The sequence below is a fragment of the Tyto alba genome, unplaced genomic scaffold (genome assembly GCF_018691265.1).
Source record: "Tyto alba isolate M040663 unplaced genomic scaffold, T.alba_DEE_v4.0 Super-Scaffold_16, whole genome shotgun sequence".
In the NCBI taxonomy this organism is placed as follows: domain Eukaryota; kingdom Metazoa; phylum Chordata; class Aves; order Strigiformes; family Tytonidae; genus Tyto; species Tyto alba.
Window position 1 is genome coordinate 22,942,621 of NW_024881278.1, and position 27,158 is coordinate 22,969,778.

Genomic DNA, 27,158 nt, shown 5'->3' on the forward strand with positions numbered 1-27,158 from the left:
CTACTTGGTTTGTTAGTCCCTGCCACGAGCCAGAACCCCATTAACTATCTGTTCCTTGAAAAGCAACCCAAAACACAATTCCTAGGACATCGTTTAAAATTTGTGCAGTCAGAGCAATACTCTGTGCTATGTTTTACCTGAGCTGTTTCCTCTTCCTTACTGAATGACTGAAGTCCCAGATTTCTTATTAACTGCTGCCATTTCTGTCTTTTTCCAGTTGACTCCATCTTTCAGAGAAGTTGTTACCTCTGCAGTTCTTGTATCATTTTTGATTTAATGAGAATATAAAGCTGTACAAAAAGGTGCTTGATTAATATTCTTCTTTTGTCTAAACATACTCATTCACAAAACCAAAATGCATGGCCAGAAGTAACAGGAAGCATCAGTTCTTGAACAATAAAACCACTGAAAGAAAAAGTTTTACAAGCCAGCTCTGGTCCACAGACCACAATGTAAAAGCTGTTAGATTAAATTATTTTCATTGTCTAGGGTGGAAAAAAGGAAGGGGAGAAAGAAAGAAAGAAAGAAAGAAAAAAAAATCCTTGTACATCATCATAATTAGAGCTGAAAAAAATATGGGAATTTAATCGTATAAAATACTTTGGCATTCCACATTTTTTTCAAAAGTTGGGATGAATAAGTAAATATCAATTGTTTTTCAATTAAAACAAAAAAAAATCAAATAAAACCCCAAAGTTTGGGGTTATTTTGGGAAGAAATTCCAATTTTTAGTATTCATGAACTGAAAAATTTTGTTTCAACTTCCTGGGTTCTTTTTCTATTGCACTTCTCACGAGTTACAGGAGTAACTGCCTTGCATCCCTCATCCTTTTCTATGGGATAATGACTACCATAATGTACCAAGCTGCTCAAAGAGAACTAGGATTCTGCTTCTTAGTGGCAAATCCCAGTTGACAAGCAAGCTCAGACCAGCAAAGATACTGGGAGCAGTAAGCATGTAAACTATAAATTGACTAAAGAAATAGACCACAAAAGGGAAATGCAGAATTTACTCAAAATTAAATAGTCTTAAAATGGAATGGTCCATTTTTATTTTCTGAAAGAATAATAAAACAGCACAATGTTAAACAATTAAAATTTTTCTAAACATTTTTTTTTAAATGTTCATTTTTTGGAAGTTGCATTATAATGTCATCATGACAGAAAATTCCTGCCCTGTCCAGATTTGTCCCTTTGAATCCCTGGTATTTCATACTCCCTACAAGATAATTCTGCTATCAAAATCACCTTTGAATATAAGGCAAAAAGCAGGCTAGGGCACAAGTGGTAGAGAAGCTACAGTAATGTTTCCATTGGGTCTATTCAGGAAACTCTCCATGCTAGGGGAGCATATCACAATGTTATTGTAATACAGGGAAGCAGGGCAGTTTGCTAGTTAAACTACACAGCACTGGCCAACACGACTCTTAACTTCTTTTCCAAGATCTGCCACTGACCTACTGTAGCCTTGTGGAAGTAATTTTGACTATATTTGGAAGGTATAATAGGATATCTATTTTCTTCCACAAGATGCATAAGACATAACTCATGTCTACATAATACTATAGAAATCCACAGTCAGAAAGGGACTAGGGAAATGAAAGTGGAAACAAATATAACAAATATATATTTGATGCTGTTCTCTAACCCTCTGTTTGTTTAAATAACATGCCCTTCCCTGTAGCTGTATTGAGTGGTTCTTGCTGCACGCTGTAGGAGTTCTATCATATTGGAATTGCTTATCTTCAGCATGACTTAACATTATTTTATTTTTAAAGCAATTTTTTTAAATAGAAGGGTAAAACAAACTCATGAGAGAAGCTTTCAAAATAAATATTCCTTCTGGGTTTTCTCGGGTGTTTTTTCTTTATACAGACCAGATTGCCGCACTACCCCACCTAACACAGGAACTGAAGAGAAGGACAAGAGAGGAGACAGCTTACACTCTTTAAGTGTCCACAGTTGTCTTGGATGACCTGGAGGACTGTCTAGGCTCAGGGCCACTTTATTTTATACTCAGTTGAAAATGCTGCTTGAAGCTGGGCAGGAAACAAGCTTCATGAGCCCAAACCACAGATGGCACGCTTGTCTTCACCATAAGATTCACTGGGGGTTGAAATCTGGGAGAGACCATTTGGGAGAGCCCACAATGTCACTTCTGAAGCACAAGCTGTGTTGGTCCACAGGCAAAAGGCAAGCAGGGTCTCTGGGTGCCAGAGTACAAAAGGAGCCTGTATGCATGAGAGCCCTTATAACTGGCAGACTCTAGGACTTGCAAAGTCAGAGCAATGAAGCCCAAAATACATATATATGCAGAACGAGCTACAAACTTTCCACCCTGATGAAAGCACAATGAGGAAAATCTTTCCGACAGATTCACAGCTGGTTTCAATCTACAGCCTAAGCATATCTAATGGGCCGCCTTTATCAGAGAAGCTCTCATAGGGTTCTGGCTGCTACCGAGGGCAGTTTGCCACTGTGCAGACCCCTCAACAAAAGTCAGAGAGGACACTGTGTACTGCCTACACAAACTGAGGCATAGGGTAATAGGGACCATCTGCTACAAATTCTGGCTCTCCTTGCACCTTTATTAATCCATTCCAGCTCCTAAGAACTTACTGCAGTTCATGTAGCTGCCCTATTAAAGCACCAGAAAAATGCAAGACATACCTCTCAAGAATCTTATTTTTTCTTATATCACTCAGAGATAAATTAAAGGATTCTACTGATATGAACACAAAAAGTAATACCTGGTCTTGAGCACTCCTGAGTGAAAATCTGGCTTCGCTAGAGACGGGAGGCTTTTCTATTAGGAGAGGTTAAAGAGAAACTACCACATTCAGTAAAAGCAGGACTTTTACCTTCTTTTACAGCACATACTAAAAGAGAAAAAGTTCAAAACCCCACATCCATTTATGAAAATTTACACACTAGGGACTTGTTGAGAAGTTACTGTATGCATGTCATGTAGTAAGTAAAAAGTACTTCAAATATACATTACCTTATTTTTCCCTCCAGTGGTTTACAGATTTGCCCTGAGACAATAGAAGTTTACAGGGAAGGGGGAGATGTCTGTGATTAAGGCAGATTTCAGCTCTTCTTCCTACAGATACCCCGTGGATATTGCTGTGTTCTCCAGAATCTAAGCTCCCACTTAAAAAACAATGAAGTTTCTAGCCCATCTGGGTTTGCGGAAGCAGAATGTAAACAGATGTACTGTTGTCTTATTTTAGAAGCTATAGCAAGCCAGACTGAAACAATAGCACTAAGAAATGTCAACTGTTCCCATTCATCTCAGTGGGGTGGGGTGTTAACTTTGAAGCCTAATTGTGACCACTTTAAAGCCAGCCTTTTAACCATTTCACTGCTTATTGCCACACCAGAAACTCCAAAGTAATGAACTTACCCAGTCTCTGTATTTGTATGCATTACTCTGAGATCTTCCATTCACTTGAAAAGGACACTGCATTACAATCGAGCTAGCTTGAATATTCTTTCACTTAAGAAGTTAGCTGAATTGTTTGCTACTGTCTTTCAAAATTAGGGTTAAAAGAAAGTCAAGGGTGAAAGGTTAGCTTCATTGTTGATGCTCTCAAAAGTGCAACACGTGGGATTTCATGCTTTTTGCTTTGATCAGGGTGCACGAATGGCAGTTCATTTCAATAAACTGACAAACAGCTACATACAAAACTGAAAATAATTACTATTCAAATACCACAGCACCATCAATTAGGAGTAAAAAAAATCTTAATGACATGGTAACACATACTTGCAACAATAAAAGGAGGAAAGAGAGAGGGAAAGGGACTTAATTTTCAAGAACTTATGACTGCTGTTACCTTAAATCTAAGGTGCATTGAGCCTGGTTCTGAGCATACAAAGAAGTTGCCTTTCTAAAGATGTTTTACATCCCATTTCCAAGACATTGATGCATTCTTCATCAGTAGTCACTCTGAAGTCAGTACATGAATTTTTCCCTGGGACCAGTAGTTGCTGTCTTGCATCTCTATGCACACATTTTTGTAAATGTGACTTTAGATGCTGTGGGAACTCATGCTGAAAATTATTAGGGCGAGCTACTCTAGCTTATGTTTCTGAGCATCCAAGGGCCCACCGGTGTGCATCTGGGCTCTGGGTCCCAGAAGCCGTGGTGCTGCAGGGCACAAGGGAGATGCCTGGCCCCATTTGGTGAGGCTGTTTGCAGCACATCTCCTGGCTCTGGGCCCAGCCAGCCCTCCGGCCCATCTCCTTTCTGCAGGACCTTTCTGCAGTCTCTGCCACAGGTGGCACAGGACTGCTGAAGAGCAATATATGCACTTCCCAGCTCCCACTTCTAGGATTACACCTGCACTGATGATCCAACCACAAGCCTTTTTACTTGTTGTCATTTTCTTCCTAACATCACACATATTTGGCTGAGAAGTCAACACCAACTTCACCACTGCACTACCATCATTAGCACATCCATGTTAGGTATCTTAACTAGATAATGCTGACATGCCTCAAGATGCCCTCAGTGCAGCTACAGCCACCAGCTCAGTGGGAGTATGGTCCAAGTCAGATACATGACAGAGCTAAGGGAATGGCATCACCCAGCAAAAGATCTGGAACAAACAGCTGGGACAGGAACAACCTCTGTAGCTCACAGAGCAGCAACTAAAAGCAAGCAAGGTGGAAGGAACCCACCCTATATTTACTGCAAGATAACTCCCTGAGTGCACATTCTCATTCCTGAATAAAACTGTCTTTACTTGAGAAGGTCATGAACTGGCATAAGAGTGCCTACGTGTGGTAGGGAATAGTGTTATTTTGGTAGAAGGGGGAAACTTTCCTGTCTACACAAAGCCTAGGTGTTTGTGGAAACAAAGCCCTAATTCATGCAGTTCAGGTTCTTTCGCTTGCTGCAACAGACAATACTCTGACATTGTTATTAGCACATTATGAATGCACAATCCTTCCATGTGTAACTTCCACTGTAAGCTGGGCATTTGGGTGTTTGGAGTTTGCCCTGACTAATAAAAACACCAGATCCAAATTCCCCTATCATCAAATATCAGTATTTCCTAAATCGTGATCTTTAACCCGCAACAGCAGATCTGTAAAATGGTCATGTTAGGAAACTGGAAATAAACCTCTGTTTTCACTTAAAAGCCTGCAAGTGCTGACTTCACACACAAAAGGCCTGGTATGGGAAGACAGACAGACACCTTCATTTTCTGTTGACTTCGATCAGCTGCAGCAAGGTGATCAGTTCCCTGCAGAAGGTGCTGAATAAGATCACATATAAGTTCACAGAAGTGTCTGAGTGCTGCTGAACATGTTTTCTGCAGATGCTTAGAGGTACAGAACAAAGGCAGCTGAAAACAGACTTGGTAAGTTTACAGTTTTACTTTATCACTGTATTAAATTCCCATTCAACATCAATAAGACACCACACACTTGTTATAGAAAGAATAAACATCCTCATAAAAACTAGACTCGCCACTCTCTGCCTTGCCTCGCATCCCTCTTCTTTTCAACTGCTAACAAGTAAAACAACCCCCCGACAGCTGGATGTGCAGAAGCCTGTGCCGGCGGTGTCCCGGTCCGGAGCGACGCTGCGGGCTGGAATGCTGACGCTGGCAGGGCTGCCACTGCGTTTACTTAACACTCATTTCTCTCAGTCTGCTTCAGACCAGAAATGCAGGCAATGAAAACCTATTCAAACTTTGAGAACCTCAGCCATAGCAGTTAGCAGAACAGGGTCTTTGCAGGTACATGAAAGAGGCATTCAGAAGACTCTCCCATTCAAGGGAGGTAGAACGAGAGCCCCCAGCTGTCTCTGGTTACCTTTTATTGGCATGAAAAGGGGGAGGCAGGAGGGGCAAGGTTTCAGGACAAATGAAAAACAAGCTTTCTAAGATTCACTGTTCGACCTCAAAACAAAAGCTTGGCAAATTTAAGCTAAAGGAGCTTAGTTCCATTTCTTTCAGTTTAGTAATTTATTATAGTGAAGAGAATGAAAAAGCTGTTTCAAGTAGTGGATTAAACATTACCCTGAAACAGAAGTAGAGAGGAAAAAAAATATACATTATGAATTCGGCATGTTTCATGGGCAAATGAATACCAAATTAACAAACACATGAGAAAGTGTACCATATTAGTACATATCTAAGGATCTTTGGGTGAAAACATTTACATCATGATGATAGATGGACAAAACAATCATCACAGAAGCATTATTAAATAGAGGGTATAATCTGTAAACATTCGCCACCCAAATTAAACCAAGGTCTGTTGAGATAGAGGAGGAATTAGGCACAATGGCTGTGGACAGCCATCTTCCCGTCCTTGGGAAGACAGCCATCTTCCCAAGGAAGCCAGCCCAGGGCAAGGTGAGGGCACGAGAGTGGCCCTGGCAGGACTGTCACTCCCTGGAATTCCACCAGCAGCTGGAGAGGAGGCACACCAACCCGCAGACACCTCCGCTGCCCCTCTCAGCCCATGGGGGCTGGTAGCCCGCACAGCTGTGCACTGTCCCAGCCTTGCTGCAAGCCCAAACCAAACCCAGTTTTGCAAGCCTTGTATGACATGGCACACTCTCCCAGGCGTGGTGGATGCCCAGGTTAACTCGGGGTTCACTCCATGCAGTGCCTCAGGAGAGAAGATGGATGGGCCAAAACTCCCCCACAAACATTAAAAAACCCAGGGCCCCCCCACACGGCCATGGACAGTTCATCTACCACCCAGCCATGATCCATGGCAGGGGTGTGCAGCGCGGGGACGCTGGGAGGGCTCCAGGTACCCATCCTGCAGCCCGCAGCACAGCCCGGCACCGTGCAGCGAGCTCAGAGCCGCGTCCTGCCGCACCAGGGCCAGACCGCTCGCTCGTGCGGGGTGAAGCGTTGTCTCAGCACAACACCGAGTATCAGACTTTCCCATTAAATGAGGACAGTACCGTGCTCCTGCTTCACAGGATCTTTTAAAGAAATGTGAGGTCCTCAGACACTGTGTAAGAGGGGACTCCACAAATATAGATCAGAAATGCCTGCAAAATTCATTCAACAGTGAATTTAACAATCTAGCAGATTATGTCAGTTGGGAAAACACAGTTAACAATCATAATACCAAATATTTACATACTTCTCTATACAAACCTGTTATTTTTCTGTAGAGGTGTACAAATATTACCTAATCAGTCACCTGAGGACACATGGCCAAAGCCCTGGCTTCTTGATGAACTGCAGAAGTCTTAAATTGTGACCACATGTTCCAAGGTTTGTTGCACTGAATCTAAGCAACACAAGTTTAGCTGCACTTGCGTAAATACATTGAGATAAGCTCAGAGCCCTTTATAAGTGTAGGTGGCCTTCAAGCCACCTGAATTTAGGTAGGTTTGTGAGACCTGAAAAAGTATACAGACTGTTATTAGCAACCTTAGTGAATTTTCCAAGAACAGTATTTTGCATCTAGGTGATAAGTTTTTACTACAGTTTTAATTTCATGCCAGCATGTCTCTTAGAGGTAAGCCAGCCAGAGCGCAAACCATCTGGCTGAAGCAATGATCTGGATCATAGCATGCAAGCTATCACCTTGATAAACAATGAGATACAGAAAAACAGGAAGGATTTATTTGGAATTCATTTGGCAGTACTGTAGGATTTGCTGTAAGGGAAAATATCCAGGAGTTTATGTAATTCCTTAAATCTTTGAAGAGATGAAATGGATAATTTAGAAAAAGTTCTTAGAAACATGTAAGAAGAAAACTATTTTGCTCATTACAGTAACTTCTTTTTTCCTAGTTCATTCTTCTAGTCTCTTAACGTATCTTCAAACAAATGTGGCCTGCCAAATACTTTAATCAAATTACTGATCTGTAATCTCTTTGATACGGATCATATCTTAATATATAATTTCACAGTCTATAAGAACTATTAGGAGCAAACTAGAGCACTTCCAGACAGGTATACAGTAGCCACTGGGCATGACTTAGGTGATATGAGAGGATAGAAACAATAGTCAAAATTCAGTGTTGGTACCCGAATATTTAAAAACTGGTGGATAAGGCCTTGATTTCTGTAATTTTTCAAGCAATGCTACTGAAGCAGACCTTACAATCTAGCATTAAATGTTATGAAAGATTATGACGAGGTACATTCCTATGGAAACCTTACTCAAGGCAACATAAGTCATTCTACTGACATGAATAGGATTTGGTCAAAACCTGGTGTTCCAGTGGTGTAAAATGCAAGCTGAGGAGCAAGAAAAGGCCAGAAGCAACAGGATTTTAATCTCTCAGGCTCAAAGGCTGGATTTATTCTTTTGTCTCGGATCTTCTTGCAAGACACCCAATACATTTTGGACGCTACATTAAATAGAGTTAAATAAATCATCATTAGTCTTACTTTCCTGAAAAGAGCACTTACTGGCACCATCCTTTCATCTCTTCTCACATTTTATGTTGGTGGCAAATCTTGCAGGTGGTAGGATATATACTCTAGCAGACATCTGCTAAACGTGATGCAGTTGTATTCTGTTATTAAAACTGCACTCTTTCTTGTGTTTTTGGCGGCGTTCACTGTTCTGTGTAACATTCTGCTTTATGGGTGTCCCGATACATATGTCCTAATCAATAACCAGCCCATTTTTCACCCAGATCATCCTTACTCACCTGACTCCCCACTTGCAGAGTTCTTTTAGCACTTATTTGGGCAAGCTACACTTCCCTTTCTATTTTAACTATTATGGGCAATGTATGCTAAGCCCTTGTAGAGAATGGACACTGAGCCTGCACCTGAGCTCCCACCCGCATAAATAACATTGGCAGAATGTTTAGGAGAGTATCCTGGTTCACATTTCTGTTACTGGGCCAAGTTCAGTTCTGTCATGTGCTACTCGACTCCTCCTGTTTTCTCCTTGATCCTGTGCCCTTTTCCTTCTCCTCCTCACACCACCACCCCTCCACACCCCCTAGCAGAAAAAGGAGCTGATCCCACTGGGGACAGTGAGAGCCTGTCCAGAGGCTGCTATGAATTTTGTCCCACACTACCACAATAGCTCTATCATTAACTTGGAAGTCCTAACCACTTCTGGGGAGTCTTCTGCTCACATAACACATTGGCTCAGCCCCTCGGTCTTTGAGGGGATTTAACTTTATTCAAACTGAAACTTTTTTTGCCCATTTAAACATATGAATAGCTGTACCCCTGTTTTATCAACCCCACTAGCCAGGACAGGAGAACAAACAGAAAGTTTTCCAAGAGTGGCCTTCAATGAAGAAAACAAAACTGACTTAAGAGGCTCAAAGACACACAGAAAGACTCTTTCCATCCAAGAACTGGAATAATGAAAAAGAACAGTCCTTGCGGCAATATTATTTGCTAGGGAACAGATCCAAACTCTGTGTGACTCCTGATATGTAGGAGTAAATGCAAGAAATGGCAGTGTCTTACTAGCAGGAAAAAACAACTGAAAAATTCAGTACTAAATATGATTAGAAAACACTAAAGAATTTGAAAGATTTGCTTCAGATATCATCACCATTAATTACTGACTGCACAGGAAATTCACATGAGGAACTTGCCAGGAAAGTTTTATAATTCAAGTCCCAAAGAATTGCAATAAAAAGCCAAGAAAAAGGTTTGAAATAATGAAATAAAGCAAATTATCATCAGTAACATTGCATGTACATTGAGAAACAGTATTTACACACCATGAGATGGTGGTTATTTAGGGGTGTTTTGGCAAATACTTTACTGACTCATTTCTTAAGGACACTTCTGTTAGAAGGAGCCCTTGAAAAGGAGACAGTAGACATGTTTTAGAAGAGCATGCAAAGGTAGTTGCAACAAAGGCACAGAAACAGAGATTAATGAACAAGATTAATTAAACTTTAGATATCATCAGTTGTTTACCTGAATGTCTACCATTTCCTCTGGTTTAGAAATTAGGCTTACAAGAACATGTAATATCTGTCAAGCCAGACATAACCACTGAACTGTCTCACTGCATCTTGACGTCTCCTCCTCTTTTCCTATATTTGAATGCTAGGCTGTACATGAATAGAAAACTATTACTGTGTTTTTACACATCTTGGGAAAAACTGCCTCTCAGTTTGGGGAAATCATTTTTATCTGGGCACATTTACACGGCATCACTAAAATCCAGTATGAATACACTACTTTATGCTGCTGCCACTGTCTCACAGAACAAACTGAAACTAACTTTGTACACAACCTTAACTCCTATGAAGTAAACATGGATTACACAAAAAATTCCCTTCCCACCACTGAGAGAGAATGCCCTAAGAATTGCACACTGCACAGAAACAGAACAAAACACTTTGGAAGAGGAAGTGATGGTTGCAGCATTACTATTTGGATGCTGCAGGAGGAAGAAGGCATAACTTAACTTGTTCAAAGCACATGAGTTGAACACCTTATTCTTATCACTTGTTCCATGTAACAGAACTCAGCCAATTGATCTTTATTTAGATAAGTAACTTTGATGAAGTCTGGGTCATTAAAGTGTTTCCCCCTTCTATCATTCTGCAGACTGAGGACTGCAAAATTTTATGAAGTAACTGGAAAGGGGTTTTCCTCACAAGTTTTAAAAACAGCCAAAGTATTTTGTTTTCAAAGACGGTGCAGTGAACTTTCATGAGAGATTTTGTCTGCTTTCAACTGTTGTGGCTTTTTTTTTCTGCAAGGGGACACTAGGAGGATCAGTTTCTGGAAAAATACCTGAAAATTATGTGAATACATGATAGAACGTAGGCAGCATGGAGGAACTCAGGAGATTCAGCTGCACACAGGATTGAGCACCACTTTACAGGCTTTGCTAAGTTACAACTAGCAACGAGAGACAGAGGTCTGTATGGTTTCTATTTATGGTTGTTCAAAACCACACTAGAAGATAAAAAGACACAGCTGTGAAGTACAGTGGGATGGGGTTTCAGAAAAATAACTCCACTTTCATATCTCAGTTGGGTCATGCTTGCACAACAGGAATAAACAGTTTGTAATTGAATCAGCTGAATTGGACCTGTATAAACAAGACCTGCTGAAGTTTAAGTTTTGTCCTACGATTTCCAATATTCATCTGCAGCTTTTTCTAAGAATTCCTATTCCTGGGAATTATCTTTCATGAGTCCTCTGATGAACTGTGAGCACATAATGGGAGATTAGGTGATTGAAATTAATACCTGTGTCCACTTAATTAGCTTGGTTTCAAACACTGAATTGGCTATTAAATGTGCTAAAGCTAAACTACTCTAGACACTAATTAAACTATTTGTAAATTGTTCTAGGATGTTTTAATGTGTTTATATGCCTTGTTCACAAATGCTACCAAGATTTTAAATAGTTTAATTTAATATCCCTGGTAAAGACTAAGCCTAAAGGTAATACATGTTGACGTGATCAAAGTCTTTCTCTTCCTGAATGAATATACAACTCAGTGTAATGTAACTAACACAATGAAATAAATTCTGTCAAGTGATATAGGCCAGCAAATCACAAACACAGGAGAAGGTCTACAGGTAGAAGACCTAGACGTTCCACCCAGTGTCATCCCACAGTTCTAACCAGAATTAAAAAAAAAAAAAAAAAATCCTCAATCCTCCTTTTGCCCAAACAAAAAATAGTAAAAAAATCATTATAAGAGGATGACATGAATGCAGTTATCCATCTATCATTAACACACCTACCACATTGTCTATGCAGAATCTCACTTCATATGAAATCTCTCCTTTTCTCTTGTCTGGAGTAGCATCATTAACATTATTATGGATTGACTTCCTAAGGGAAAAAAAACCACACACCAGAAATAAAATGTCAAAGAAAAGTATTTCAATATTTAAACTAAGCAATCTTGCTACCTACATTCATACAATCTAGGCTATCATCTCTCAGGTTTCCCTAGAAAAAATATGCATATTTAAACTCCGGGGGGCAAGGAAGAGGTGGGAGTTGGACAACTGATGGGAGCAGAAACACAGATTTTGACTTAAAGGTAAGAAGAAGAAGAGTGAGGATGAATCTATCCCAGAGGCTCTTCCATTTCCTGTCACCACTATAGGAAAGGACCAGAATTGAGACAGATCCTGTCTGCTGCTGTCTTACTTTGTATATTTTCTGGTGTTTCACTGCTTCAGTCTAGGTCCTAGTGAGAGATTTCTCACCCAGGCATCTGTATCAGTTATTACTAGTAAGACCACAAAGAGGTAAATCAGCAGTAGCAAGGCAGTTCTTTCAGCAGTACAGAAGAGCAGCTGTGGAATAGAATGGGGTGCCAAAAAAGTCTCAAGCTATCTGCCCATCCACAGCGAGAAAATCTGTGTGAGGGGCAAGTGGGCATTTTTTTTCCCTAACAGAATAAGTGGGACATTTCCTAAATTGAATCATTTCTGACAGAATCATTGTCGAGATTAACGTGTTGAAAGAATGAGACCATGAAATCTGCATATGGCCTTTTCTGAGAACTGTCCTGTAAATGGCCCTTGCCTATGTTAGCAACCTCCCTCAGCCTGTGGCAGTGGGTGGCTGTGTGCAACCTGCCTGTTGGGATGGTCTCTGAGGTGCCCTGTCTCCAGGGAATGCTCGAATGGGTCAGGGGCAAAGATTGCCATGTCCCACACGGGAACATTCCCAGGCACAGCTTAATGAATTACAGGTACTCCCACAACACTAATAATGTCTTTTTCAACCACCTTCCTCTTTTACCAGGCAGTGTCAAATGACCAGCAATCCTCCATTACTATCAAGTGGTGTTTGCAAGGAAAAATAGAATTGTCCTCTCTGTTGAGCCCAGGGAAGAGATGCAGACTTTTGGGGGATACCCGAGAAGCAGGTACAGCTCCATATCATTATGTGTTGACAGACACCCTAGAAGGGACTCCCTATATAATATCATATAATTCTGTGTTATAGGGCTTTGTGGTAACAACCCTTAAAAATTTTCTAGATCTAACACACGCGCGGGCATTACAGCCTCTCACCAACTAGATTTGCATTCATTGTTACTTCTTAACCTGAAACCTCAGGTTTAAATAACTGCCAGCTGATATTATCAATGTTTGGTTTATGAGTCATTCATCCAGCACGATGGGCCAAGGAAGAAAACAGCACTTTTACAAACATGTCCTAATTTTTCTGCAGCCATGGGGAGCAGGAGAAGTGAGGAGAGAGCATGGGAACGATTTGCAGCCTGAACCACAATATACATCCTAGGTCAGAGTTATATCTGTTAGGCACATATAAATTCATAAATCAGATTGCGAAGAGAACAGCAGGAAAACAGCTCTGGGACATTAGACCTAATGTTTCAGTATAGTTTCAAGTTTCAGCAAGAAACTTTCTGCTAACTTGCTTCCTATTTAAATTTGTCCCTTTACATAAACCCCAGATTTCTTTAAGTATTTACTTTTTCCTCAGTGAGGTTCCAGAAATTTGAAAAGAAGGAAGGGAGAGAAAAATCACTACTCTGGATCTGTCTTTATAAAGAGTAATGTTTAAATAGGAACTGTCTGCCCTTCCACACACACATGCTAAGGACAGTTTTGCTAACATCAGCAGAGCAATCCACTGGTGGAAAAGCACAGAATCGAGTTGTTCTCATGAGTCTTTTTCTTCTCAGCAAAATTCTGCACCATCCAGGAACCCAGCAGACTCAGCCTTGTCGGGTGCTCAGCACCTCCTCAGGACACTGGCTCTAACAAAAACAGCAGAGACCCAGGAGCAGAGAGCAAGGCACAGTTGCCAGCCTCACTCAAATTGCAGAGATATGCAATACGTCCAGACTGGAATCATCTGGGATGCATTAGGCTGGGAAATCTCTCGTCTCTGCTAGCATACCTGCTTTTTATTCAGGGTGAGTGTCGTTGCAAAAAGAGTTATACGTTACACTGCACTGATAAAATTGTTTGTCAGAATCTGGGTTGGTCACTCTTATCTCAATACTAAAATTAAATATTTCTACAAAAATTACCCTTGACTTTCATTGCACAAAGTAAATAAAAAAAAAAATTTGTTTTGTTTAAACTGGTGGAATGCAGATATCCAAACAGAACATAAGGAAGGGAGTGGAAAATTATGCATTATGGCACTAGGTGATTCATTATGTTTTATCTGTGCTGCAAAATCGTTTTCAAGGGTATCATATTCCCTGTAAATTATCATAGCTTCTAGACCCAACTCCAACTTCAACAGTAACAGACCAAAACTAGAATGCAAATACTGACTTCATGTCTTGTGTTCAGATCCTGCTAGCAATTGTTCAAGTACAAGCATATTTAAATTACAAGTGTTTTTCTTATCTGCATCCTTTATTCAGAGGTGCGGATCCTTACTTACACTTGTGTGATACCTGGTTAATGTTAAGGGCTTTAGCATGAGAACAACAAGGTAACAGCTTTTTTCTTATATTTTCCAGTGCTTTTTTGTTTCAGCTAAATCAAAACCATAGACAGCAGCGTATTACTCAAACATTTGCCATGGACAAAAAACAGTCCCAGAAAGTTGCCTGACTTCCCTGTGTGGTCAACTGGAGTAGGCAGGCCCTTCCCAGGGGCACTTACTTCCACCATCACCACCCCCACCTCCCCAAATTAACACACATGGGATGAAGTGTCCTCTGGACATGCTTATTTAGCCTCACTGACTATAAACAGGGCTTAGTCGACTAGATACATTGCTCAAGATAGGCAAATAAATCTATTACTGGAACTTAAGCCTCAGGGGGAAAAAAAATAATTAAAAAAAAAAAAAAACAAAGAAAAACCAAAAAACACACTCAGTAAAAACATGGGTGCCTTTTCCTTTAAAAGCAGTGGGATCATGCAGCCACTGGGAGCTCTGCAACTGCCCTGGCTTCCAGCTATTTTTGGTGCAGGTCTTGGTGCTGATTTTTGACCTTTTGGAGACCTCTTTGTGTAAGGTAACACTGCTCGCTCACTCTCCCCAAAATGCACAGGAGATTGAGCAAAGCAGAAAAGTGAAAGCAACAGCAACATTCCATCAGGCAGGGAAAGAGTTAAAGATATGAGAATCAGGAAAGTTTGCTTTCTTTAGGAACTCCTACAGTTTCAGTCACTTATAAAAAAGGATTTATATTTCTGAAGTAAGGATCTGTACTTCCTCCCACTTCTGAAGCTATACATTTCCCTGCCAGACTGTGATGAAAAGGGCCCTCCCTTGCCCATTGCAAGCCAACACTGAAGTCATCCTGTTATTCTTTTTCACCTTGCACACATGTTGAAGCTTCTCTGGAACTCTTGCTGAGACACACATCTCATTGTCTCTTGCTCCTCTTTGCTCATAAGGTCATTTTTTTAATCTCAGATTTCTTTTGCACATAGTTCAAGCAGGAATGTTTCTGGGATTTCAATGAAAAGGATCCATACACATAAACAGTGTTATTTTCCAACTGCACATGATCATCTGTTAAAACCAGAAGTAATTTCTATGAAGAGGGTATTGTAAAGACATCTAACCAGAAGGTCTTGTTCACCTCTTGTTTGAAAGCTCACCTGCTGTGCCTAGCTACAATTGAACAAAGCAGTAAGGTGGGGAAGATGGCCCCCTTTTGCACCACAGCAAGGTTTGGTAGGTTGCTGCTTTTGGCAGGTGGATGTGGAACCAGCCAGGGGTGATGTGGCTGCAAGGGACCCCTCTCCCACCCGCATTGCTAGAGAAATGCTGCAAGGGCTCAGAGTCACTCACAGTACTTCTCCCTGTTGGAAGTGAGAGAGGCAGAGGCTAACTGTGCTCTTTCTTTCAGGTAATGTTCATCCTTGAGGCTGAATTTAAGGACATATTTAGGGATTGCCTAGATTTTTTTACCTGCTGGTATGCATTTGGGGCTGATCTGTGCATATCAAGGCACTGAAAGGCATACGTGCCTGCAGAGGGACACCAGCAGCCATCTCCCCTTGCCTGACCACATCACTTCCATGTACCAGTCTGTCCTCCCAGTAGAGAAAGGGTCTTTCACAAATGGGCATCACGATCATTTACCAGAGGAAGAAAAACTCACAGACATCCTGAACTCAGTGCAGAAAAGACACTATGAGCATTGCAGGCTTCAGACCACTCCCAAGATCAGTTCAGATATGATGCAGGTGTAGCCACAGGCTTTCCTTGTGGGAAGCAGAGAAAATTGGATAGCTGTATGTTGTGTATCTTTGGGGTTGTTAGAACGATGAGAATAAAATGAAGCAAGATTAAGAGGCATGTTAGGCCGTCTCTGACAGATCTTTTCCAGTCGTCAGGAAGAGTTTCCCACTGAGCTCCTGGGAGGTGCTGAGCCCCCGAGGACTCCATGCAGGGTCTGGAATTTGCAGCTACAAATGGCACTGTTTTTCTGTGCAAGGCTGAGCTATCAGGGAAGGTATCAGTGCACCCTGTTGCTATTGATACTGTAAGCAGAAGACAGAAACAGTGAATCTTTTGTTTATCAGCCCTCTGCACTGTACAGCCCTTTTGTGAATAATAAACCACCTTTCTGCAGCTCTTGTATAGTGCAATGCAACATTTTCAGGTCAGCTCAACTAAACTGAATTTGCAATCACCTGATATCAGTGAGTTAAAACAGTGCTGATAAGAAAAATGTCAGTACAAGAAAATTCGGAGGAGTTACCATGCAAGAATAAGTTAAACCAGAGAGGACATGTTCTTTCTAATAAACGCAAGTTACTTTTGGCCAGTCTTTCCATCTCAGATTTACTACTTGTACCACGGGAATCGTTGAGTTGCCTCATCACAGGTCTCATGTGAAGCTGTGCTTACTCATGCTTGCAAAGCGCTTCAAGATCAGAGAGAACAGGGTCCGTAAAACCATGAAGGATACTTTGTTACCCTTATTATTATTTGACCACAGCAATGGGGAAATAGGCTTTAAAAATGCTTCATTTCATTAGTTCATAACTGTCTTTTAGTAGCTACAGGTTTAGCTGAGAACCTAAAAGCAAAAACCAGCAAGCTGCAAGGTAGTAGGTTCAGACTTCATAAACCTCAATACAGGCCTACTTTTTTGCCTCATCGTAGCTGGTGCTTACTTGTAATACTGTCTTTAATATAAAGGTAACAAATAGGTGTAGAGGCGAAGTAAATGCAAATTAATCTGGGACTCACCCTAAAACATCTGTCTCCCAAAATGTTACCCTCTGACCCATATCCCAAGTTGCTATCCTTCTCCCTGCATAATCTTTTGGGGTCTCATTAACTCATCGGGCAAGTCTACACAGCAAAAGGCTGTTAGAGATCCTGAGGTAGCTTTGAGGAAACTGGCTTGTCTACATGGTACATTGCAATGCCATGCACAGATGCTAGCCTAGATCCCAGAGGCAATATAGCTGTGTCTGTATAGCAAAGCACCCACGCTAATTAGCCCTGCCCCTGAGGATGCTGCAGGAATGGAGCTAATTAGGTATGCTGAGAGGCACCCCTGTTAATTAGCCCGGGGAGAACACAACACTAACAGAGCTTCCGATCGTGGCATTAGCTCAGGGATCTCTGTAGTGTACCTGGCTGTGTAGCATAGCTGAGCCCACAGGCTCTTTTGAGGGTCATCCTAAGAATCTAAATATCTTCTTTCAATCCAGTCTCACCATCTGACCCCGCTTTTGCAAGTATTCATAGTTCTTTTTCTTGATGGTAGGAAAATTAAGTAAATAAATAGATTTGAAAGAATGAAGAAAAAATCCAGTATAAACCACACCACAATAATCTAGCTTTATTAAATTCAGCTACAGGTAGCGACATGCCTGTAGGGAAGCACTGGATATTCCTAACCCATCTTGATAAAAGGCATGCTTTGGCTAGTGGTGCATGTTTTGCAAGCAGTGTATCTCTAAAGGTACTGTTAACTCAAGCCAACTCAGCCATAAATACAGGCTATGGTATATTAAGTTGTAATCATGCAAGATTTTCCATTACAAGTTCAGGGTTGAACAAAACCATTCCAGCACGGGCCCACACCTGGGAAGGATGGAGCTCCCAAGAGAGCAGTTTTATCCCCTTCCTTCTCTCCTGGTTGCACCACATAGGAGAATGAGGCTGTTCTGGCCGGTCTTTCTGCCTCCCCTCTCCATCACACTCCCCTGCTCACCCAGCAGCACTGCCCATAGGTTTGCACGGCGTACAAAAGGCTCTCCCCACCTCTGCCGCTACCTGGCCTGGCTGCCAACGCTAAGCAACGTATGGAGTCATGCCTCTAACTCCCACGGGTTGCTATACAGTGACGTAGGGGTAAATAACAGTCTGTCTCCACTCCAGTCAGCACAGAAACAAGGATGGTGATGAGACTATTGTTAAGGAGCGCTTCCAAATGTCATTCCAACCACCGTATCGTAGGTACGCATAAAAACGCTAAGTTAATGCCTTTCAAAGAGAAAATGTGAGTGCTTTGTGTCATTGCAGGATGGTTTTTTATAGTTCTTACTTTTGAAAAATGGAGCACAATCATTTCCAATTATCTTCCAGGTGTGTGTGTAAGAGTACCCAGTTCCTTCCCATATGTTTCAGAAAAATATTTTTTCACATGTGTAACACTTCTGAATAGGACCTAAGCCCTTAAGTCCTGGCTTGAGTTCTCTGTCACACTTCAAAAATGCACAGTGAAATTTTAAATCAGCCTCAAGAGCTTATAGTGTGGAACTGCCGGAACATTTGAGACAAGCAACATTTTCAAGAAAGTGGATATTATGAAATGATAAACACTGGAGAAGACAGAGGTTTCTTCTGAAATTAATGTTCAAGTAGACACAACACCTAGGCTTCTGCCAAAGATAGTTACATTTTATGTGTATAAAAAAAAAAAATAAATTACAGGATCTTATCTTTTAGGTTTCCAAGAATTTATAATTTAGGATATGGAGTGGGGGTGTGTAATATATCTGAAAATCAAAGTTCAGTACTTAATCTTTACTTTGTATCCTTTAGGAAAAAAATAAAATCTTAAAAGTATGGTTTCTGTTTACGTAGCTTTATGATACTTGTCAAAATAATACAGTGTGCTATAGCATTTACTAATACAAACTGGGATAGCTCACACAACCTTGACTTTACAACAGGAGCTCTGAATGTATACCAGACGCACAAAATGGTCATTAACTTGATATGATATGAGAAAGGTGTTGAAGTGAATAGCTTATATAGTAGTTATAGTGGTTCTGTCTATGGACAGTTTATCTTGCTCTTGAACAGTAAAAAAATACTTTAACATGCCTTGTCTCCAGGCAAGTTTAGAGTGACCTAGAGACTTCTCAGTTTGAGAGTTTGAAGTCTGTCCCTCTATTTATACTTGGCCAGTTCTCCAACCAAAGCTGTGATACATCACATCATCTCACAGAGACCTAAAAAATAGAAGAGACTGAAACTCTAGGCAGGAGCATCTCCTGGCTCTATAAAAGTCAATACCATGTGCCAAAATAATGAAAATACCCCAACTCTGTTTCCAACTGTATAAATAGCTCAGATTTTCAGCTTTACTGCCAGAGCTTGGTTAATACCCTTCAGTTTCTCTGTCCAGATTTACATCTACCAATAACTCTTTTCTCCTCTTCTATCTATTCAAAACAAAACCTGAAGCACAAAGGTTATCAACTTTCAAAACCTCTTGTGCATAGACAGACGCATAAGGTCTCTGCCAGTGAACAACAGCTCATCATTCATTCTTATTATACCGGCATATAAACCTTCTGGGTGACCAGGGAAATGGGAAGCTTGCTACCCTCATAACATTCCTCGTGTGCCTGCTGACGGTGTTGTGTCTATACATTGCCTGCAATTCCCAGAAAAAGAAACACAAAGTTAAGAATAATTCAAGATACATAACAAGGAATAGGAAGGAAGGATGACCTGCATACAAACTTTGTCAAAAAGTCCTCAAAATTAATTTCTTGAGTTGGTTAGAAAAATTAGAAAAAAAAACTGTGGTGCTTATCAATCTTATTTCTCAAAGACTGAATAGCCTTAGTATAGTTTTGTATGCCATCTGGAAAAAAAATATATATATAATATATATATATATATATATATATATATATATATATATATAAAATTGTGGTTAACACTAAAGCTCATAGTTTTATTTAATTTGGAAGCCCTTAAAAACTTGTTAGTGGAGGTGCTATGTGGACAACAGCTTCATATTTCTTGAGTTACCCTGTTCTGACCTCTTCCAACCATCCACAGAAACAAGAGGTCCAGCAGACAACGGGCTGCCTGCCATGGAGCTACAAAGTCATCCATGAGACAGAAAGGCTAATCAAGTGAGCAGCAGTGTGTCTGGGGTGCAAACACGATGTTCCCCCAAACCAGCATATTCCAGATCTGCCCGACATGTCCATACAGACATAGCCAATTTCTTTTGTACAAAGGAAACACTGCCATTTCATATTAAAAAAAAAAAAAAAAAAAAAAAAAAAAAAAAAAAAAAAATCTGTCTGCCCTCCAAACTCCTAGAATTATAAATAGTTTGAGTGACAAATACTTCTGTCACAGTGTTCAGGATACCTTCAAAAGATATCCCTAGCACTGTATGTGATTAACCATAGCCTGGCAGAGTTCACCTTCATAAACATATTCTGGATAAGCTTGTTGGTTTGAACTAGAATTTGTGTGTCTGTGTCTAAAGAAATAAGAGAAGAATCAGGAAGATAGGTTGTGTCAGTTAGTTGTACACTTTTCAAGCTGACTGGTATAGCTCGATATCTGTGCTTTAAGAGCATTAAATTCCTAAATGTTGTGTACTATGTTGCTCAACAGGTTTTATCACAGAAAAACTAAGTCATCTTGATGAATGAAGTTTCATATAGGATAATGTTAAAAAGAAAAAAATTCAGAATTTATTTGCATAGATTGCATTAAATTGCTTGTTTCCCACCCCTCCCATGCTTCTCAGTACCTTAGAAATGTATTATAGTCAGAGGGTTATTAAAATAAAGTTTAAAAAAAAAAAAAAAACAAAAAAACTGAAGTCAATCTCAAACCACAAGACAAAGCAAACAGTACTGCAGTCTATTTTCAGACCTCCTCAAAGTTATTCATATTCTAGATGTCAAACAACCATGCATCTCCCAGTCTTTTTTCCTGAAATTGTGCTACAGTGTCTTCCATGGGCACATTAAATTGTTTCCTCTTCATTATGTTAAGGGTGGGGAATGGGAGGGGGAAGGCAAACCACCCTAAAGTCACATGTGTTTCTAAGAAAAAGGGTCTCCCCTCTTCAACTTAATAAGAAGAATAGTCCTCCGTTAATGAAGTCATGCTGCGATTTCAAAAATACCTAGAACAGGAAAGCAGTAGATAACTATGTTGAGAAACATGTAACCTCAGAGAAGCACAAGGAAAGCTGTGTGAAATACTAAGGTTTAAATGCTCTTTCAAAAATATTTGTTGTCATTCTGACCCAACTGGAAGACGAGGGGAGATGAAAGGTTTGCAATAGCAGCTTGTCTTGGTTGGTAGAGCCTGAATATGGGATTTTGCCTGGTTTATTTTAAGTCTGAGCAGCTAGCAGCTGGAGTATGTCCCACATGCTAACACTTGGAATTCCCCATGGAGAAGGTTTGTTTCAAAGCTGGCTGTCTTTCTGCTTTATTAAGTTTACGTACTCCATCATTGCCTCAAGTCTCGATGATAATGCACCTACTCTGAGCGATCAAACCTCCTTGCCAACTTCATATGAACTGTTTCTGATTTAAATACAATATATTAACAATATCTACTTGCACACGCATACACACCCCATCCAGATACTGAACAGACAGTCTTGCAGACTTACACAGCAGCTGTGACAACAACTGATGTCACCTCCTTTGCAGAAATTTCCACAAGCGTCTTCCAAAGGCCAAGTTAAACAAGATAGAGCTTATCGGTTTCTTTAAAGTGCTCTGGATGAGACCAGTCCATGTGACCCCCCTTCCCGGCTGCGGGGGTGTGGTATGTCACAGCTCCCCTATCAGCTGGCACATGGCGGCAGGAGATATGAGACAGCAGAAAAGTAGTAGTAACAACATCACGACTGCCGAAGATGGAACAAATACGCTGAGTAACTTCAGTGTGTGTGCACTTACTTGCCGAAAACAGGTGGAGGGTTTTCAGCCCTGACTTCTGCTTGCACATCCCACTCGGCACAGATGGGTGGTAATGTTGTCAGCCCCGCACTGGAAAGGCTATAGTTCGTTAGCATCGTATTAATGCCTTTAGCAGTGAGTTGCAATACTTTTTTATTATTATTATTCCCAAAGTTCTCTCCTCTTTTGGGTATTCCATAAATAAAAAACTAATTACTAGCAGGGGTATTTTTCCAAAAGCAACTCCTTAAAATAAATTCCCTGCCTCTCTTTTTGCATCAGAAATATTAGAGAATTTCAGAAGATACCCTCCTCACTTTTACTGCTGAAACCACCAAATGTTTCAGATTTCCTTCACTGCCTTTAATTATGATTAAATGATCAGTTGAAAAGAGTTAATTTTTAAAACTTTCACAATTATTAATTTTATTCAAATTAACCGGCCATTACATATTAACAAAAGCATATATTGAAACATTTGCAAAGCACCTCATTTAATGCTTCATCCTTGCTAGAACAAAAAGGCACCTTACCTGCAGTAATTTAAAACATTGCCATAGTATCAAACATTGCTTTTGGACAGCTTGCAATTTTCACCCGTTTCCCTACATGGGCTTGTTAGCACAGAGGACAGCCTTAAACTCTTACCTCCAGCTAGTTATCATATTTTCATTAACAAATGTTGGTAATGTACTTTTTTTACTTGTGAACATGCCTTTTCAATTTCTGAACTTATATGGACATACCCCTCCTGTCACCATTCCACTGGGCTTCATTTATAGTTTCCCCCACAGTAAACTTTTCTGATTTTAAAAAGCTGGAAATACACAGGGCAGGAAAGAAAAGAAAAACAAAAAAAATCCACTGAGCAAAGACAGACACCTTGCAGACTCTTTTTTTTTCTTCTTACATTTCAGAAGTTAAGGGATTGCCTTGCTATCTTCAGAACACCAGAACTAGATAGATTACACAAATATATTCTTCTTTGCCCCTTCAGGTTGTCATGCCAATTTCCTTCTACAGATTCATACTCTGCATGACTAAGAATTCACCTTATATGGAGACTTCTTGCACCAGCATAGTTACAGTCACTCTAGGTCACTTGGGCACGTCCCTTGTAAATTGTGCTATTGGTACAAGATAACAGTATCTGGCATACAGCAGCATAACATATAAATTCTGGATCTAGCACAGCAGTGAAATGTGTGTATATAAGTACACAAGAATTTGTTGCAAAGATAGTAAGAGAAGCTGAAATTCAGTCTTACCCTTCATTCCTGAGTTCCTTCTCCTAGCCCTGCTACTGAGTGTGGATTGACACAACTGTTTTGTTTTGTTTTTTTTTTTTTAAATCAGATTTTCTGCAGTTCTGCCAGGCTGCTCCAATCTTACTGCAATCTCACACCTGTTAAGAATCTCATTGACTGGTCCAGCCAGCTCACACTGGATGAAAAAATCTAGATCACCTTTATCCATTTCCTCTTTCGAAATTAAGTATCTCCAGATAGAAAATAAGCTTTCTAGGGCACAGACAGCCTCTCATATTTCAACTGTAATGTGCCCAGCACAAAATTGTGCCTGGAACCTAGATGTTAATGCCATCTTAAATAATAATATTTTTTCAGGTGCTGGCCAGAGTTTTAACAGATAGCTCCAGCAATGAGCACATTGGAGTAACCAAGACACAGCTGCTTGAAACAGCAACATGCAGCGGTTACATATGCAGTGAAAAAAGACCTCCTTCAAGAAAGCAGTTGAGGACAGCTGCAGATCAGACCTCCACAGGGTTCATTAGTTTTTTTCATCTTCTGTAAGCCAACCGTGGGCATGACTTTAGATGATTAAACTGAAGATTTGTGTGTCATTACACCCTCTTCAACTCCAGCTGCATCTTTTTATCCATGAAAGCCCCAGGATTCATAATCCAAGATAGAAGCCTTCCTATCTCTGATACTTTCTTGGCATGCTGGTTACAATCACTTCTCCCACCATCACCTATTTCTGAACTGTCTTTGGTTAAAGACCCTTAATCCTTGCTGGAACTGTAGAAAGAGAAGCATGGATCACCAGCCTCCTAAAATCATTTGTGAGCCCTGGACTATGGCAGACAAAAGGCCTTTCAGTATTCTCCCCAGCAAGTCTTCCACAAAGGTATAATGATTTCTGTGACCAAGTTCACTACACCTTTATGCTGTAGGGAAACTCTAAATGGTCCTGTTATGTACAAGACATATATTTATATGTAATCCTGCTCATACAGATGGTGAGATGCCAGCTATGAATGAACAGAATTTATAAAGCTCTGCCAAAGGCACTTCATAGCTATGAGTTGCACACATGGGTGCTTTAAGCGCTGAAAAAGGCCTTGCTTTCTTCAAACCTGAAATATGGGCCCATGGCCCCTCCACCTACAGAATTCACAAGCCAGCGCATGATAGCCCATGCACAGTGAATTTTAAATGCAGACACATGACCTCAGATTCCACTCATAAAGGGCAATCTGTACTGCAATGTTTGAGACTTACAAGTGCAAACATAGCAGAGGCACTACAGGGCTTATGTGAAAAAATAATTATTCCATGAAGAAAGGAAGTTGGCTTGCTTTGAGCAGAGGTGTTAATAGACTAACCTTTTTCCCCAAGACCAGACTGCTTACCTGAAAATATGAAAACATCTACTGACGCAGTGTTGTATTTATTTGAGGTGGGTATCATATCCCACACATGTTAAATGTCTTGCTGCATTTCAGACTAAGATGGTAGTTAATCTGAATGCCAGTTATAGGAGTCATTTACTAAAAAATAAGCCTTGGACAACTGTGCTGCAATTTTAGTAATTTGGAGGCAGAGAAGCATGCAGATCATAGTATACAAATACAGCTGAATTTAAAAGAGTACCTTCAGAATAGATACCTTCTCCCTTTCCACCGGGTTCAGGATAGTTAATAAGAGCCGCATCTTGAATGACAGTAACAAAACAGGGACTTGGCACAGAGAAGACTTGCTTCATCACAGAGATTCACCAGAGTAGAGGTAAAACCAGCAGCAACTAGAACAGGGGAAAAAATAGGAGGGATTAGAAAGACCTATGGTAGAAAGATATTTGTGGTATGATTGGGATATGGTAGAAAAGATATTTGGGGCCCTCTCAAAGGCAGCATAAATTTGTTTCCCTAAAAAAGGTTTCTTCTTCCCCTGTGTCCAATATGTTTCAGTTGCAATCAATATTATCAATATGCAGGTAATTCCCTAGAAGTGAAAAAAGTAAGAACACTTGGGTAGATATAGCATTAGCACATTAGGCAGAGGGCCATCAGCTGCTCTGACTGTACCTGAGTAATGTCCCCTTAGCCTCTTGTCTTCTTCCATTAGAAGAAATTTAGTTTCCTCTGCTAGCATAAGCATGTATGTAGTAGGTTCCTAACCCTACCAAAACAAGTCAGGCCTAAAAACTGAGGAAGACAAAAACCTACAGAAAGTGTTTAAACTAAGCCAGACCCTACTGAGAGAACCAAGCAGTTAAGCAGCTATAACTGCAGTCTGCGTGGGATCCCAGTGACACTGAGGGTGTGGGACAACCTCCTCACTTACTTTCCTTCCAGCTGGAACTGAAATAGGCATGAGCTAGAAAGCACCTCACCAACAGCAATACAAATATGTCTAGGAGCAAATCTCTGTTGATGCAAAGTAGGCAGAAGTGACCAAGGGCACTTGTTCTCCTAGCAAATCCCTTGTACCTCAGAGAGCTACGGGACTAGCATGGATGGGCAAGATCTAAAAGTCTGAATCTCCTTCCTTGAAGTTTAAGTATGTAGTTATTACTTCTTGGTTCTGAAGTTCTTCTGGATAAACTTTGAGTAAGAATAGGAAAGGATAAAATTTGTTGTCTCAGGTTGGATACACCTTTCCTTACTTTTTTTTCCACCAGTCTAGAGGTGATTTAGAGGAGGGGCAGTGTCTAAGGTCATACATTTGTCTCCTAATGCAGGAAAGTAGATGTAAAGCTACTAGGACACTCAGTGGAAAATGCTGCTGGCCAGCTGCTAATATGTAAGACAGGGACTCCCTGGACATCCACACCTCAGTGGAAGCCATGTCATGACTGCTTTCCTCAGAATATTTTCCCTTGTGTTAGCATCTCCACAACAACCCAGTGACAAGAAGATCTAAAAGAGAAAAGGAAAAAAATGAGGCCTACATCTCTTACATCTGCTTCTAGTAATTGATCCATCTACTTTAGTCCTGCCAGAACTGAAACTGTCTGCACTCAAGGGCGGACTTTGCTTTTGCTCTGTTTGTGGAAATGAGAGTGTGTATTTGGATGTGTTTGATTTCTTAGTGCTGGTTTAATATGCTCTAAAATAAGCAAGTTGCAAGGCTGCTTTCTTTACAGAGATACACAACACAATTTCTCACCAACAGCCCAAGGCAGATCATGCAAGGTCATTTGCTAAGATGCTAGAGTGCTAATATATGATATGCATGAGCACCTTTTACATATATCACACACACCTACTTGCCTGGAAGAAAATCAGTAACTCCCTACACCAAAGCTTGCATTTGTCTGTTCTTACTAGAGGTGGGATGGTGCCCTAGGGAGGGCCACAGGCATTCCATTACTTAGGATCAGCGCCTGAGCAAAATGGAAAGGCTGCTAAAAATAAGTAACATTTGCTCATTGGTATAAATAACAAAAGCAAGACAGAAAGAAAAACAGAAAGAGAACAAGATGAAAATGAAAACTGGCCCCAGACCAGGCCTCGCAGAATGACTAGTCACCTCCTCATTGCCAATCCTGTCACCATCTCCAGAATGGGCAAGATACTTCCCACTGCCAAGTGCCCTCAGCTTCTTTCCTGAGAGGACCATTACTTGCAGGTTCACAGTGGGCCTAAGCATAGGAGGTAGCTCCCACAGCACACGTGTCTTCCCCTAGCAGTTTCAGGGCTTGGGAATATTGAAACAAGGACACAGCCCTTCACAGGCCAGCGCAAAATGCCAATGTGATCTCTGCAGTAGCTTGTGAAGCAAGTATTTGTTTTATCTCTGTTTTGTTTATAAAGGGTATTATGGAGGGAGGGTGGGGGAAGGGAAAGGGTTGCACT

The 27,158-nt window shown here is 40.7% G+C and overlaps 1 long non-coding RNA gene across 1 annotated transcript; it reads right to left on the reverse strand.

Annotated features, from left to right (window-relative positions):
- Window positions 1-798: 798 nt before the first annotated feature.
- LOC122153196 lies at window positions 799-21,892 on the reverse strand. The gene is made up of 3 exons (XR_006165059.1): window positions 21,763-21,892; window positions 11,687-11,777; window positions 799-809 (listed from the first exon to the last, which is right to left on the reverse strand). It is a non-coding gene; the product is annotated as an uncharacterized LOC122153196 (long non-coding RNA).
- Window positions 21,893-27,158: the final 5,266 nt, after the last annotated feature.